This window comes from Rhinoraja longicauda, chromosome 25 (genome assembly GCF_053455715.1).
Source record: "Rhinoraja longicauda isolate Sanriku21f chromosome 25, sRhiLon1.1, whole genome shotgun sequence".
Classification (NCBI taxonomy): domain Eukaryota; kingdom Metazoa; phylum Chordata; class Chondrichthyes; order Rajiformes; family Arhynchobatidae; genus Rhinoraja; species Rhinoraja longicauda.
In genome coordinates this window covers 8,626,780-8,643,548 of record NC_135977.1, presented here as the reverse complement: position 1 = coordinate 8,643,548, position 16,769 = coordinate 8,626,780, and the positions used below count along the sequence as shown (strand labels likewise).

The window sequence follows — 16,769 nt, the reverse complement described above, 5'->3', positions numbered from 1 at the left end:
TCTCTCTCCCTATCATCGTCAATATCTCTCATTTCCCTTTCCCCTGACTCAGTTTGAAAAAAGTCTTGATCTAAAACGTCACACATTCATTTTCTCCAGAGATACTGCCTGACCTGTGAGTTGCTCCAGCTTCTTGTGTCTGTCTTTCGTTTAAACCAGCATCTGCAGTTCCTTCCTGCACATTTTATCTTCATATTAGATATAGTCAGAGTCATACAGTGTGGATAGAGGCTTATCGGCCCAACTTGCCAACACGAACCATGTGCGACCGTACCAATGTCTTCTACAACTGGAAAATAATATCCCAACTATACTTAATTCCTTGACTGATGAAAGCGAGCATGTCAAAAGCCTTCATTATCCTATCTACATGCAATGCCACTTCCAGGGATCTATGTATTTGTACTCCTACATCCCTCTGCTCCACAACACTCTCTAGGGCACTCCCTACCTTTCACTGTGAAAGTCCTGCCCTGGTTTGACTTTCCAAAATGCAATACTTTGCGCTTTGAATGAAAAGCAATTAGCCATTCCTAGGTCCATATACCTAGCTAATCAAGATCACGCTGTAATTCTTGATAACCATCTTCACTATCTACAATATCACCTTTTTTAGTGTCCGCTTGTTGTGCCTCCGAGCCAGGTCTGGCACCACAGATCTGTGTACTTTTACTGCTCTCGCTCCCATCTGTATCCAGAATAGTTTACTTGTTTTCAAGGAGAATGGTCACAGGGGATTCTAGGATTCTGCCTACTTCTTCCCTTTCCTGATGTTCATTCATCTACTTTTCCCTGCACCTTAGGTGTGACCACCTCTCTGTAACTCCTATCTACGATGCTCTCATTCTTCCAGATGATCCTGAGGTCGTCCAGTTCCCTCATGAAATCGGTCAAGAGGAAATGAAGGGATTTTCCATGCTGAAGGTTCCTTTGTGAGGGTGCAGCTCCCTCTACTGAGCAAACAAAGTGTAAATGGAGAAAGCTCACAGTAAGTAAATATGAATACCATATGTAACTTCTCTTTAGTTACCTTACCATTGCCTTAATCTGTAACTACATGTAAAATACACTTCATTGACTGTAACCAGTTTTAGGACATCATGAATATCTGAAAGGGTCAAAACAAGTAACTGAGATTTCTTTCTACTTTATTTCCAATGAAGACAAATATTTAATTTTGATCAAAATTATTGAGGCCTGGAAGGGCTGGAAATCAACATATTTTTGGTTGACAGAGGTTTTAGATTGAATCAACACAGTGCATGTATAAAAGAAGGTAACATTCTCTACAGTTTCCCACCTCCAGTTTAAATTCCATTTGGAATATTTTCGAGCACCAAGAACATGTTTTTTTAGTATAATGAATGCATTAAATTGTTTGGTGGATTTGGAGGATTCTGCCAAGGCAAAATACTAGTTACTTCCAGAAACGTCTAGAAGATACATCTCAAAAGACGGGGATCGTGGCTGCCTGGGTCGTGGAATTCTTTGTCTTTGGAATTCAGTGAAATTCTTTGTTTTTTGCATATAATGCACAAAGTATACAAAGAGTCAGCAGGTTTCTGGCACCGACAATGTTATAAAGGTACTCACTAGAGTCATGTTGGTCCCTCTTTGTTCTCGGCGGCCCCATCCCATGGGTGGGAATAAACCATTATTGATCCTGAGAGAGTGCTGAAGAAAAGAGTAACAGCTGGAGATGCAAGATCCTACTTGCCTTAATGTGTTGCATGACTGCATTGCGAATTTAATAGGGTGAGAACTGATGTAGAATGGTAGAACTAGTGGAACTCTGAATCTACAGATTTTCTGTTAATATCATCAGCCGAGAGTTTGGTTTGATCCTGCCAGGGCAAATCCAAAGTCCACCTGATATTGAGCCGTGGACCTCATCGATATCAGAGCAGAAAGGCACATGCTCGCGTCACCAGAAATCTGGTGGCACAGTGGCGCAGCCGGTAGAGCTGCTGTTTCACAGTGCCAGAGACCTGTGTTTGATCCCAACCTCGGGAGCTGTCTGTGTGGAGTTTGCACATTCTTCCTGTGACCATATAGATTTCCTCTGAGTGCTCCGGTTTCCTGTCAAATCCACAAGGCATGGGTTAATTGGCCTCTGTAAATTACTCCAAATGTGTAGGGAGTGGATGCAAAAGTGGGATAAAGCAGATCTCGTGTGAATGGGTGATCCATCGTTGGCGTGGACTCGGTGGGCCGAAGGGCCTGTTTCCATGCTGTATCTTTCAATCAAAACTTTATTCATAGCTGCAAGCTGATTTGGTGGAGAGTGGTGGGTAATCCAAAATTTGAGAAAGAGAGGTGACTGGAATAGGATTTAGTGAGTTCAGGAAACATTTACACCCCCTCCCCTCAACCTGCACTATTTAAGAAGATTTCCAATTTATTTTATTTTAGAGGTTATTGGGGTCTGGGTTGGAGTTTTACTGATCCATCAGTAGTTTAAATTTTGGCTGTGGGAGCAAAATTATTTCCTGGAGTCTTCAGACAACATATAATCATGAGAGGTGGGAACCTTCATGATATTTGAAAGAGCTCTTGACAGGTAGACTGAGTATCGGTGCCTGTAAGCCTGTCAAACTGTCTCTCACTGGTTTGTTGTTTATGCCTACAACTGTGTGGCTCCTTCACCTACAAGAAGGGCGCGTGTAAGTGAGTGTGTTGGATGTGACGTATGCGCCGTAGGTGAGTAGCTGACGATAGATGGAAGCTCTGAGATGTGCATTATTCGTGTTGGGGTGATCAAATATGTGAAGGCTTAGAATGACAAAGAGACTCTTCAATTCAAAATTATGGCAGTGGTGTCTAAGATCATGAGGGGAATAGATAGTCTTTTGCCCAGAATTGGGGAATCAAGAACCAGGGGACATAGGCTTAAAGGTGAGAAAGGAAAGATTTAATAGGAATCTGAGGGCCAACATTTTCACACAGAGGGTAGTGGGTATATGAAACAAACTGCCAGAGGAGGTAGTTGAACCAGCTACAATAACAACATTTCAAAGACATTTGGACAGGAAAGATTTAGAGGGATAGATTTAGATTTAGATTTAGAGATACAGCGCGGAAACAGGCCCTTCGGCCCACCGAGTCCATGCCGCCCAGTGATCCCCTGCACATTAACACTATCCTACACACACTAGGGACAATTTTTACATTTACCCAGTCAATTGACCTACATACCTGTACGTCTTTGGAGTGTGGGAGGAAACCGAAGATCTCGGAGAAACCCACGCAGGTCACGAGGAGAACGTACAAACTCTGTACAGACGGCGCCCGTAGTCAGGATCGAACCTGAGTCTCCGGCGCTGCTTTCGCTGTAAGGCAGCAACTTACCACTGCGCCACTGTGCCGCATAGAGGCCATACGTGAGCTGATGGGATTAGTGAAGATGGGGCACAGTGCTTGGCATGGGCAAGTTGGGCCACAGGCACTGTTTCTGTGCTGTATGACTCTGACTAAGTTGAAGCTTGGATTCAGTTATCGCTGGCTCATTCAAACCTGCGTGAGTCATTGCAGGTACAGGAGAGTATGTAGCAGTGTTAAACGGGGCTGGTCACTGCAGTCATAATAAAGAAGTTTGAACATGGATTTTGCATATGACATCCACTGGTTCAGACGGATGCCAGCTAACCTTCCCTTGCTCATTTTCTCACATACTCCCATTTTCTCTTTGGAGGCCCACTTTACACTGAAAAACCACACATGGTGACATTAAATTCTGGGCCTATAATTTCAAGAAGAATCTTTGGTTTATATTGTATTGCAACTATCACACATTTGTTCAAAATAATCGCTTTTTACTTTAAGAGAAAGGAAGCAAGTTTTTTTTTCCCTTTATTTCCGATGAAGATTGATTGGCCCCTACCAAGAGGAAGAGCTGGAGATATGAAAGCAGCTGCCTTCTATAGAAAGTTCTTGGGAAATCCTCTCTTGTTTAGGCCATTTCCATCAGTGGATTGATATGTAATAGCCTGTCTGAAGAAAAGTCTCGACCTAAAACGTCACCCATTCTTTCTCTCCAGAGACGCTGCCTGTCCCGCTGAGTCAGTCCAGCATTTTCTGTCCATCTTCAGCATATAATAGAGGTAATAATGAGTTCAAGTTGATCTTATGCTTTGCAGTTAACCACCTTGGGAGTAATTTATGACATTGTATGCAGGTTTAGCCATCCTCCATGTTGTGAGTGGAGTTACCAGTTTTATGCAATGTTCAGTGCAGGAAGCCGACTGCTTGAAGCTTAAGTTTGGAAAGAGGATGAAAGCCACTTAAAATAAGCCAATTTGTACCCACATTCCCAGAGTGCGTTTGTGGCTAACATTTATCCCCTGACTCTCAGTCTGACGAAAGGTCTTGATCCGAAACGTCATCTATTCCTTTTCTCCAGAGATCCTGCCTCACCCGCTGAGTTACTCCAGCATTTTGTGTCTATCATCGGTGTAAACGAGCATCTGCAGTTCCTTCCTACACACTTTGTCTGCTCCACTGCAAAATCTCCTCAAGGTATGCCTACATTGCAGAAGTTTTCCTCCTATCTCCGACGGGAATTCTGCAACTCCCACCTCTCGCTGCTTCCCCTCTGTGATTCTCCTTGGCCATCGGCGCCGGCTCTGATTCATTCTGAACCTTTTCATGCCTCTAGTTTCCCTCTCCCCGACTCAGTCTGAAGAAGGGTCTCGACCCGAAACGTCACCTGTTCCTTTGCTCCAGAGATGCTGCCTCACCTGCTGAGTTACTCCAGCATTTTGGGTATATCTTCGGTGTAAACCAGCATTTGCAGTTCCTTCCTACACACACCCCTAACTCTTCTTTACAAATAAGAAAACTGTTTGGGTGTAAATGCTATATTAATGCAAAAATAAATTAAACGCGTTTTTACTTCTGTAGCTGTGATGAAGATTTTTTGAAAACCATGAAGAACCCTGTACAAACTTCACCAAGACTCCAATAACAATTTATTTTTCCTTTAAATTCCTTGAGGAGTTCCACAAAGGGGTAGATGTTTCAGGATGCCTTGACATGATCGCCGGGAGAGTCTGGGAGCTTGTTCAATTACATTTTGTCAAGCGTTCCTCTTGTCATAGAGACATGGAAACAGGCCCTTCGGCCCAACCTCTCCACGCCGACCAACACGCCCGATCTACACTAATTCCACTTGCCTTTGGCCCATATCTTTCTAAACCTATTCTATCCACGTACCTGTCTAAATGTTTCTTAAAAGTTGTCATACCACCTGCCTCAATTACTCTCCGGCAGATCGGTGCATATACCTGCTAACCATTGTGTAAAAAAAGTTGCCCCTCGGGTTCCTATTAAATCCTTTTCCCCCTCACCTTAAACCTATGTCTGGTTCTAGATTTGCCTACTCTAGCGAAGCGAATCTGCATTTACATCATCTATGCCTCTCATGACGAAGGGCCTGTTCCTATACTGTTCGATGACCTTTGTCTTGTCTGGATAAAGAGTGGAAGAGGACAAGAAGCCAGGTCCCATCGGGCAAGTACAGAGGGAGACGGGAGAGCGAAGTGCAGACATTCCCCACCATCTGACCATTGGACATCCCTCCTCCAGCAGGTACCCATGCCCTCTAACACTGAGCACCTCAAGCCCAGCTCAGCGGCTTAATGCATGCTTTGGAAGTATGAAGTCCTGGGTTCAGTCCGTGGAGAAATTCCTGGAGAGGTCCGACCAAAGGTTTGGAAGGAATTGGACTGTAGGACCAATGTTCCCTCCAGTCCCAGAGAGCAAGGATAGTGACAGCTGAGAGGGATACCCGACGGCCAAGTTATAAACGGCAGCCCTCAGTGGGCATGGGTCACTGATGCTGCTTTACAAAAACCAGCAGCTGAAACCAAAATTGTGTTCTGATGGCAAACGTTAAAATAGTTAGGTATTTTTGGAGACTATAAAATAACCTCCAATCAGCAGACAGCAATTCAGTTCATAGATCATCGAACAGTACAGGAACAGGCCCTTCAACCCTTAGTGTCTGCACTGAACATGATGCCAAGTTGAACTAATCTCCTCTGCCTGCATGTGATCCGTATCCTTCCATTCCCTGCATTTTGGTGTCCCTATCTAAAAGCTTCTTAAACGCCTCTATTGTAACTGCCTCCACCACCAACCTGGCAGCACATTCCAGGCACTCACCACCCTCTGTGTGTAAAAAAAAAACTTGCCGTGCACTTCTCCTTTAAATTTTGCCCCTCTCACCTTAAAGCTACATCCTCTAGTGTTTGTCATTTCAATCCTGGGATGCACGCTGCACCAAAGTTCATGTGACAATAAAGTACCATTGAACCATTGGAAAAATTTGTTCTGACTGTCTACCTTATCTATGCCTCTCATAATTTTATATACTTCTATCCGGTCTCCCCTCAATCTCCAATGTTCGAGAGAAAACAATCCGTTTTTCTAATCTCTCCTTAAAACGAATACCCTCGAGAATAAGTAGCAGGGTGATGCCTAAACAAGAATTATTGTATATAAAATGATGGTTGTGGTTTGCAGGATAAAATATAACTGATTTTCAAGTCTCAAACTGTCTTAATAGGAAGCCGGAGAGACTGGATTCTAGTAAATGGATTCCAGCCTGAAGGAGGGCCTGTGAGCATTCTAATATTCAGCGTTTCTTTGGAACAGCTTCTACCTTGACCCAGTCTTTGTTCAAATTTACAGTGTTATAAACTATTTTCTGAAATATATCATACAGAATAGGCTTGGTCCCTACTGTGAACTCAAACCAATTAGTGATTTCCTCGCCTTTGAGGCGGTATTCTGACAGCTCTTTTATCACGTTGGCTTCAATGCCCTCGGCTAAATCCTTCAACTTGAAGAAGGCTCCTCGCTTGTTCTTTACGAGTCTGAGTTTCATAATGCTTTTGAAGATGAGTTTCCGTGGGTTTCCGGCCTGGATTTTAGCATGCTGCAACTGTGGGCAGAGCGTGTGGCCGACTCGATAAAAGGACGTCTGTGCCTCCCCCATGATGTACATGTAAATGGTCGCGCCGTTCTGTTCCAGGAACTCCTCCTCGTCTAACTCGAGCGAAGACGCCGAGACATCGCGGATGAGACGACTCTCCCCGTCGCTGAAGTCAAACTCGTCAAAGTCACTGAGGTTGTCACTGACGTTGTTGCCCATTGTCAACCCAATTTACTTCCCTTGGCTTTGACTCCAATTCAGCACTTGAATCTAGTGAGGAAAAGAAAAGTTCTTTAACTCATGTTCACTTGCTGTTTCACATCAGTTACCCACTCTGAACCTCCCCTTTATCTCTTTCTCCCGCGGTCAAAGAAACCTTGCTCAAAAGAACACAAAGTGCTGAAGTTACTCAGCAGGACAGGCAGCATCTGAGTTGAGTTTAGTATATTGTCACGTGTACAATGAGGTACAGTGAAAAGCTTTTGTTGCATGCTAACCAGTGAGCGGAAAGACAATACATAATTACAATTGAGCCATCCACAGTGTACAGATACATGATAAAGAGAATAACATGAATAACGTCTAGTGCAAGATAAAGTCCAGTAAAGTCCGATCAAAGATAGACCAAGGGTCTTCAATGATATAGATAGTAGCTCAGGACTGCTCTCTAGTTGTTGGTAGGATGGTTCATTGCCTGATAGCTTGGAAGAAACTGTCCCTGAATCGGGAGGTGTGCATTTTCACACTTCTATACCTTTTGCCTGATGGGAGAGGGGAGAAGGTGGAGTGGCTGGGGTGCGACACGAAAACATGGATAGGTGATGTTTCTGGCCGGGACCTTTCTTCGCACTGATTATGCGGGGGAGGGGGGGAGGGAAGAAAGCTGAAAGAAAGGAGAGGCAGGACAAAGCATGGCAGGTAGTAGGTGGATGCAGGTGAGTGGGGTTTTGATGGGCAGATGGTTGAAACAAAGGCCAAATATCAAAGAGGAAGGTGTGATACAGGATGGAAGTGAAGCCAGAGGAAGGAATGTTGGAGGAAGGGAAGGGGAGAAATAGGGGTAGTCCAGGTGGGGCTGAGGGGAGAGGAGGAGGGGGGAGGAGAAAGGGGTGGATTTAGGGGAGAAAGAGAAAGGTGGTGGGGAGGGAGGCGTTGAGTCAGAAATTGCACAAAGTTGAATATTCACTCAAGTGCTGTAATTGAATTGGTTTCAGTAATCCAGTAATCATTCTGGTAAAGTAGTTTAACTTCATGCAAGACTTGGCATTACTAGAATCCTCTAACCTCTATATTTAAAATATGTTTTAATATCTGCCTCAGCTTTACTGAACTTGCACTTCGCACTTTGTTTTATACTTTGGTTTGTCAAACCAGGGCAGGATTTAGAGCCCTGGACAGTTGCCAAATAGAGGGATCTGGGCGTACAGAGGTATGGTTGCCTGAAAATGGTGAATCAGGTGGACAGTGTAGTGAAGAAGGCCTTTGGCACACTTCAAGTTAGAAAGGGTGAAGAATGGATCCACCAGGATGTTACCTGGACTTGTGGGCTTGACTTAAAGGAAGAGGTAGGGTAGGCTGAGGGATGACTTTGTTGAGGTGTACAAGATCATGATGGACAAGGATAAAGTGAACGTTCATAATCTTTTTACCAGGGTAGAGGATTCTGTTAGTAGAGGGCGTAGGCATAAGGTGAGATGGGAGAGATTTAAGAGGGATCTCAGGGACACCATTTTCTCTCAGACGGTAGTCAGAATCTGGAATGAGCTGGCTGGGGAAGCTATAGAAGTGGATACAATTACGATTATAAAAATACATTTGGATTGATAAATGAATAGGAAGGCTCAGAGGGCTATGGGCAAATGGGACTAGCCCAGTATGCCAACTCAGTCGGCACATTAACTCAATCCCCGCACATTAACACTATCCTACACACATTAGGGACAGTTTTATATTGATACCAAGCCAATTAACCTACAATCCTGTACGTCTTTGGAGTGTGGGAGGAAACCGAAGATCTCGGAGAAAACCCACGCGGTCACGGGGAGAACGTACAAACTCCATAAGGACAAGCACCCGTAGTCGGGATCAAACCCTAGTCTCTGGCGCTGTAAGACAGCAACTCTACCGCTGCGTCACCTTGTCGCCCTTTGAATTGTTTGAGCAAGGGAACTGGAATGGACGTGGCCTTCTAAGAGTTACCAATATTGTTTATGTCAAAGATAGACACAAAAAGCTGGAGTAACTCAGCGGGACAAACAGCATCTCTGGAGAGACGGAATGGGTGACATTTCGGGTCGAGATCAACTCCTACAACGTTGCTGCTCCTCAGCACTTCCTCAACAAGGCTGGAAGACCATGAAAGAGCTGTTTACTGCAACCATGCAGGCAATTTGGCCATAATTGCGCAGCCGAACCCCAGTCCTCCTGGTCCCCCCCAGTCATGGCATTCAAGAGTCAAGAGAGTTTAATTGTCATATGCCTGAGGAATGGAACAATGACATTCTTACCTGCTACAGCTTTACAGCCACATTAATGCAGGTCAGGGGTGACCGTAATACCTTGACCAACGAGAATATATTGTTGACTAAGCTTCAAGGTTTCTGCTGTAAACACAGATCCCATTCAGATTGTAGCTTAACCCCATGGATGAATTTGCTTGGAGATCTAAACTAAAAACAGAAAATGCTGGGGAAATACACAGCTAGTCAGGCAGCATCTGTGGAACAAACTTAAGATTTCAGATTGATGAAGACCGAATGAAGGTCTTACTTTGCCAAATCCTTCAAAGGGACATCGACTTCAAATATCGGCTGTTTCTTTTTCTTTAGGTGCTTCCTGACCTGTTGAGTTTTTCTAGCATTGTCTATTTTTATCTAAGACGTTCAGCATCAACGGTCTTTTAATTTTTCATTGGGGGGATCAAGATGTAGTAGAGGTATCGCCCATGAATTCAGTGTAGATCATTGCATCCATTGGAACTGTTCATCAGTGTCCTTCCTTGCATTGATGAAAGGCTCAGTGTAGCCTGAGAAACACTTGCCGATGTACTGAGATGCCCAAAGTAAGAATGCATACCTTGGGATGAACCTAAACATTGACCAAAAGGTTGACTAAAATTCCTATCCTGAAATGCTATGTGGCCATTGTCAGAGCTGAGCCCATCATGCACACTAAAAAAGACTCGATATGCTGGAGTAACTCAGCGGGTCAGGCAGCATCTCTGGAGAACATAGATGAGTGATGTTTCGGGTCAGGGCCCTTCTTCAGACTGATTGTAGTAAGGGGGGAGGATGCTGGAAGGTTGGGGCAAGACAAGGCCAGGCGTGATAGGAACATACAGGTGAGAGGAGTTTGATTTGTAGATAGTTGGACAAAGGACAGATGTAAAGACAGATGGCTGTGAGATAAAGAGAGAAGAGGCTTGACATGTGAGGCCAGAGGAAGGGATATAACTGGTAGGGGACAAGAGAAGGGAGAAGGGGAGGGAATGGGACTGTGGGAGAAACGGGTACGCGTCCAGGTAGAGCACAGGGAAGAGAAGGGGGAAAAGGAGTGGGGGGGGGGGTGTGTTGGTTAGTTACCTAAAATTGGAGAATTCAACCCAAAATGTCACCTATTCATGTCCTCCAGAGAAGCATTGTGACCCGCTGACATACTCCAGCACATTGTGTCTTTTTTTGTAAACCAACGTCTGCGGTCCCTTGTGTCTATCATACAGACTATAAACTGGAGCGGAAATCCCGAAGTATTTGCTTTATTTAAAGTGCAAGATTTTGCTCCCACACTTTGTTTTTTTTGGTGAATATTCCAGCATCTGCAGTGCCTTGTGTCTCTACAAAAGTTCTGAGTTGTGCTTATCTGATTATTCTGGTTATCACAAATGGGGAAAAAACAAGACAACCTACGCTAAAATCTCCATTATCCCAACAGAGAAAGATTTTTTTGATACACCACCAAATTTCCTGTTTGATAGTACTCACAAAGCACCAAAATTGCACACTACAGATCAAAAATTGACTGTTTTTCCACACAAGCATCCATTTCTTTGTCCTCCTGCCTTTTCTCCTGGACCCCATAATCCATGGAACCGTCATCTCCTTCAGATACAGCATCTGGATCTCTTGACCTCGTATTTCAATCGGGTAGTTTACAACCTAATGCATACGAACATCGAATTCTCCAATTTTTGGTAACTAATCTACAAACATCATCCACCCTCCCCACTTCTTTCCACCCTCCCTATCCCTGTGTCCCACTGGACTCGTACCCATTTCTCCCCTTCCTCAGCCTGACCTGCTGAGTTACTCCAGCATTTTGTGTTTTTTCTTGGTCTTCACATATTTTATCTCAAAGAAGGGAATGATTAATTTTGCCCCCAGCTATTCCTGGCTTGTCTGTCCTCTCTCTCTTTTTTTTTTGCCACCTTAAATCTGCACTCTGAAGCAGACCGGAATTTGTTTTTGATCCTGTGAAGCCTGCTGGGAACTCCCTGAGGCCTGCTTCCTCATTCCTGTTTATCCCTGCAAATGGCTTGTGGATGAATGGCATCTCATGAGAAGATTCTCCAGGGACTCTTGAGCTTCTATTTACCAATTTCATCAGACAATTATATTTGGAGAAATGTACACCCCTTCTGAAATTCAGAATAATCTGTTCTCCACTCTGGCCCTCTGAGAGTAACCCCCCCACCCCCGCCCAATCTTTTTTAATCAATATAATCTTTATTCAGAATAAAAAATATATACAAAACAAGAACCGTGCAAAAATCCTTCTGACATTCTCAGAGGCTCTACATACATTCATTTGCATCGTATCGTAATGTTCACAGAAATATCATTATACCTGGCACCCTTGCCACTAATGTAGCCCCATGGGTTGATATCCCTTCCCTCGTTTGAGGGGCATCTCCACCACACCTTGCTCCGTCAATGTCCAGCAGCGGAATAACCCTATGCTATGGTCCTCCCCCACAGAGCCTTGGTGTTGGCTACACCAAGCTTCAGTGCGTCCCTCAGCAAGTACTCCTGCAGTCTGGAGCGGGTCAGTTGGCAACAGAAACTTTTTTTATATCAAAAAATACTTTATTCAAGTAATAAATATTTACAAAACATCTTCTTTTCAACAACCCCATCCGACATTTCCGGAGGTTACACGTTCAATACGGGTATTCATTTCCAAATTTACACAGAAATTTACACAGAATCCAACAAAAACACTAAACATACTCACTCCAACTGTCGGACACACCTGCCCAGGTGAGAACGGCGATCTGCAGAAGCCTTTCACATTCACTTTTCACACAGGCTGAGAGAAGTAGATGAATCCTCTGCTTCAGCGTCCCTGCTCTCAGTCCTGCTCCTCAAGCTTTCTCCCTGGTGAATAGTCCTCTCTACGACTTTCATTTATTCCTCTCCTGGCCTCTCCACCAGCATTGCTATCTCACCTTATCTCCGTTAAACGCTCCCCCTCCACTCACCACCTTTCCTGCAATATCTGAGCAACCGATACCTGACACGTTCTAATGAGCTGACTCTATCACCTCTATTTTTATCATCCAATCAAATCCAAGCTGCGCATGGATTTCAGTCAAAGTCCTCCGAGATGGTGTGGCATTTGGTGAAGCAGAACAATCTATTATGGATTTCAACTGGTTAACGACCAAAAGTATCTTGTGTAATTAAATGTTCAAATACTGATTGCCAATGTGCCCCTTCAAGACACCCAGGTTATAAGCACAGTAGCAACATGTTGTTGATTGAGTTTTTATATCTGTATACATCTCCTATAGAAAATAGGTGAAGGAGCTGGCCATTTGGCCCTTCGAGCCAGCACTGCCATTCAATACGATCATGGCTGATCATCCAAAATCAGTACCCCTTTCTGGCTTTTACCCCATATTCCTTGATTCCATTAGCCCCAAGTGCTAAATCTAACTTTCTCTTGAAAACATCCAGTGAATTGGCCTCCACTGCCTTCTGCGGCAGAGAATTGTCAGGTACATTTGCCATATATGCAGGAAGTTGAGAGGTTTGCAATAAGGACTCCCATATAGTGAAAGGGACTTGATGGACTTTAGACTTTAGACATCCAGTGTGGAAACTGGCCCTTCGCCCCACCAAGTCCGCACCGACCAGCGATCACCCAGTACGCTATCTATCTGACACACCAGGGACTATTTGCAATGTTTACCGAAGCCAATTAACCTACAAACCTGTACTTCTTTGGAGCGTGGGAGGAAACCGGAGCACCCGGAGGAAACCCAAGCGGTCACAGGGAGAACGTACAAACTCCGTACAGACAGCACCCGTAGTCAGGATCGAACCCGGGTTTCTGGCATTGTAAGTCAGCAACTCTACCACTGTGCTGCCCGCATTGGGCATTGAGGTTGTTATTTTATGGGTTGTATTGGCCCTGTATTGTCCCCAGGGTTTCTGTTTTGATGGAATAAACAAGGGATCAACATCTGAGTAACACCTGCTCCATGCTCTGCTCCCACTGCAATATGAAATATTTTCAGTTCTGTAACTGATGTATATTAATTTTGTTGTATCTCTTTACTTCAATCTTTAGTATTTAGAGATACAGCGTAGAAACAGACCCTTCGGCCCACCAAGTCCACGTCTGCCTACGATCACCCATACACTACTTCTATATCTCTCCAACTTTCATTTATTCCTCTCCTGGCCTCTCCACCAGCATTGCTATCTCACCTTATCTCCGTTAAATGCTTCCCCTCCACTCTCCACCTTTCCTGCAATGTCTGAGCAACCGATACCTGACACGTGATTGAAATGTGGTTGGTGTGGTTTATAATGACACGTTCTAATTAGCTGACTCTATCACCTCTATTTTTATCATTCAATCAAATCCATCTCACTTTTGCATCCACTCCCTACACACTGGGGGCAATTTGCAGAAGCCAATTAACCTACAAACCTGCACGTCTGCGATGTGGAAGGAAACTGGCATACCCGGAGAAAACGCACAGAGAGAATGAACAAACTCCACACAGACAGCCCCCTTAGTCAGGATCGAACCCGGTTCTCAGGCACTGTGAGGCAGCAGTTCTACCACTGTGCCACTGCATTCACGGATTTTGTTTTCCTCTTTAAATTTCACGCACTTTTGAATTTGTCTCTTTTCCAGAATGAGTTCTAGATCAACAGAGTTCTACTGGGTGTCTGAATGCTGAGTCAAATTCCAATTAAAGTCATAGAGCTATACAGCATGGAAACAGGCCCTTCACTCCACCTTGTCAATGCCAACCAAGTTGGCACATCTCTTTTAAATGTTGCCCCTCTCACCTTAAACATATGGCCTCTAGTCTTTGACATTTCCACCCTTGGAAAAAGCTTCTGACTGTCTAGCCTATCCATGCCTCTCATAATTTTGTATTTTTCATGTTGCCTCCTCACCTCCGCCCTCCAGAGAAAACAATCTGAGTTTGTCTAACCTCTCCTTATCGCTAATACCCTGTAATTCCGGGAGCACCATGGTAAACCTTTTCTGCACCCTCTCCAAAGCTTCCACATCCTTCCTGCAGTGGAGTGACCAGACTGCGCACAACACTCCAAATGTGACCTAACCAAAGTCCTACAAAGCTGCAACATCACCACCAACCAGACTCTTATACTCAATGCCCCAAATGATGAAGGCAAGCATACCGGGTGCCTTCTTTACCACTCCTATCAACATGTGTTGCCACTTTCAGGGAGGTAACACAAGTAGATGCATTATATGTGTTAAAATAATTTTCCATTGAGTTCAAAAATGAATCGATCATTGCAATACTACATTCCTCAGAATCATGGAATGGCAATAGCACAGAAATAGCCCATTCGGTCCTTTGATCTAATATCAATTCTATATGAGAAATCAAGCTAGTCCCATTTTCCAGTCCGCATCCCTTCAAATTCTTTCTTTTCATACAATTATCCAACTCCCATGAAAAATACAATAGAATCCACTCTAACTGCTTTCCCTAATAGTACATTCTACATCCTAACTACTCATGTGTACATCGAACATTGAACAGTACAGCACAAGAACAGACCCTTTGGCCCATAATGTCTGTGCTGAACATGATGTCAAGACCAACTCTTATCTACCTGCACATAATCCATATCCTTCCATTCCTTGCATATCCATGTGCCTATCCATTGTATAAAACGATGTTTACTCATATCACTATTTGTTCATTTGCTGATCAACTCCATTATATATTCACACAGTTCGCACGCATTGACATTTTCCTACCCTCCTAACACCACATCCAATTTTCATTTCATTTCAAGATTTGAAAATTGTATACTTGGCACCCAATACCAAGTCATTAATATATATTTATCAACGGAAGCAGCAATCCTCGTACTGACCACTTATCTAAAAAACAACCATGCACCGCTAATCACTCTTTCCTGTGCTCAGCCAATTTCTTATCAGCACTGTTCTAGCCATTGTGCTCAATGTTCCGCTACTAAGCTGATAATGTATACAAAAGTTTTGCAAGTCATTATAAACCACACCAACCACATTTCAATCACTATTGCACTTTATTGCTTTATCAGAAACTCTCAATTTAGTCAGATCCAGTTTGCTTTAACATATCCCTGCTAACTAATCAATCCGCACGTATGCGAGGGACTTCTAATACTATCCCTGATTATTGTTTCCTGAACTGTCTCCAGCACCAAGTTTAAACTGACACACCTCCAGTATCTGGGTGATCTGCGGCACAGAGGTGCAGCGGTAGAGTTGCTGCCTCACAGCCCTAGAGACCCAGGTTCGATCCTGACTATGGGTGTTGACAATATGGAGTTTGTACGTTCTCCCTGTGACCTGCGTGGGTTTTCTCCAGGAGCTCCAGTTTCCTCCCACACTCCAAAGATGTATAGGTTTGTAGGCTAATTGGGTTAGTAAAATTGTAAATTGTCTCTTGCTTGTGTATGATAGTGTTAGTGTGCGGGGATCACTGGTCGGTGAGGACTCGGTGGGTCGAAGGGCCTGTTTCCACGCTGTATCTCAAACCTAAATGAAACTAAATTAATTGAAAGATAGAGTGGAAACAGGCCCTTCAGCCCACCAAGTCCACACCGACCATCAGTCACCCGTTCACAACAGTTCTGTGTTGTCCCATTTTCTCATCCATTCCCTACTCTAGGGGCAATTTTACAGAGGCCAATTAACCTATGTGGAAGCAAAATTAATATCCTTCCTTACTTAATTTTGATGAATGAATGAATAAGTTTATTGGCCAAGTATGTGCATATACAAGGAATGTGCCTTGGTGCATCGCTCACAAATGACAACACAAACATACAGTTAACAATTAAGAATAAATTGGAAGATTGGAATTGAACAAGGTAACGAAAGGATGCTTGGATGTGACAATAGGCAACTCTCATTGACCAGGTGCAGAAGAGGTTCGTGGGAATTGGCAAAGTAGGATTAAACGTATCACCTCTTGTCTGGGAATGTGTTGAAGGGTGGATGGTAAATGTAAACATGAAATAGTGGAGATAAGGAAGCTTGTTTCTCTCAGCAGTGTGTTACAGTAGACCACCCACGCCCCCTACCACTTGAAGCATAGAAATGTTACTGTAAATGGGGGGCTTATGATTGGCTCGGAGAGGGGATGATGCCGCGGGCCACCTAAAGATGAGATAGAATAATGTCAAGATGCCCTTGTTTTGTGTTTGACTCATATTAACCATTTGTTGTTGAATAAGATTAACATAAACAAGAAGTATGTTATGACTGATGAAATAATTGGTACCCATGTAGTTGATAGAATATTTTCGTAGAGTAGCATCTAAACAAAAAAACAAAAGTTGTT

The 16,769-nt window shown here is 43.8% G+C and overlaps 1 protein-coding gene across 1 annotated transcript in view; it reads left to right on the top strand.

Moving 5' to 3' along the window:
• The first annotated feature begins 844 nt into the window (after positions 1-844).
• Positions 845-16,769, top strand: part of LOC144606061 (2'-5'-oligoadenylate synthase-like protein 2) — a 52,310-nt gene continuing 36,385 nt past the window's right edge. Inside the window, exon 1 of the mRNA XM_078421850.1 lies at positions 845-988. The gene's annotated coding sequence lies outside the window, so the exon portion shown is untranslated. The remainder of the gene's footprint in view (positions 989-16,769) is intronic.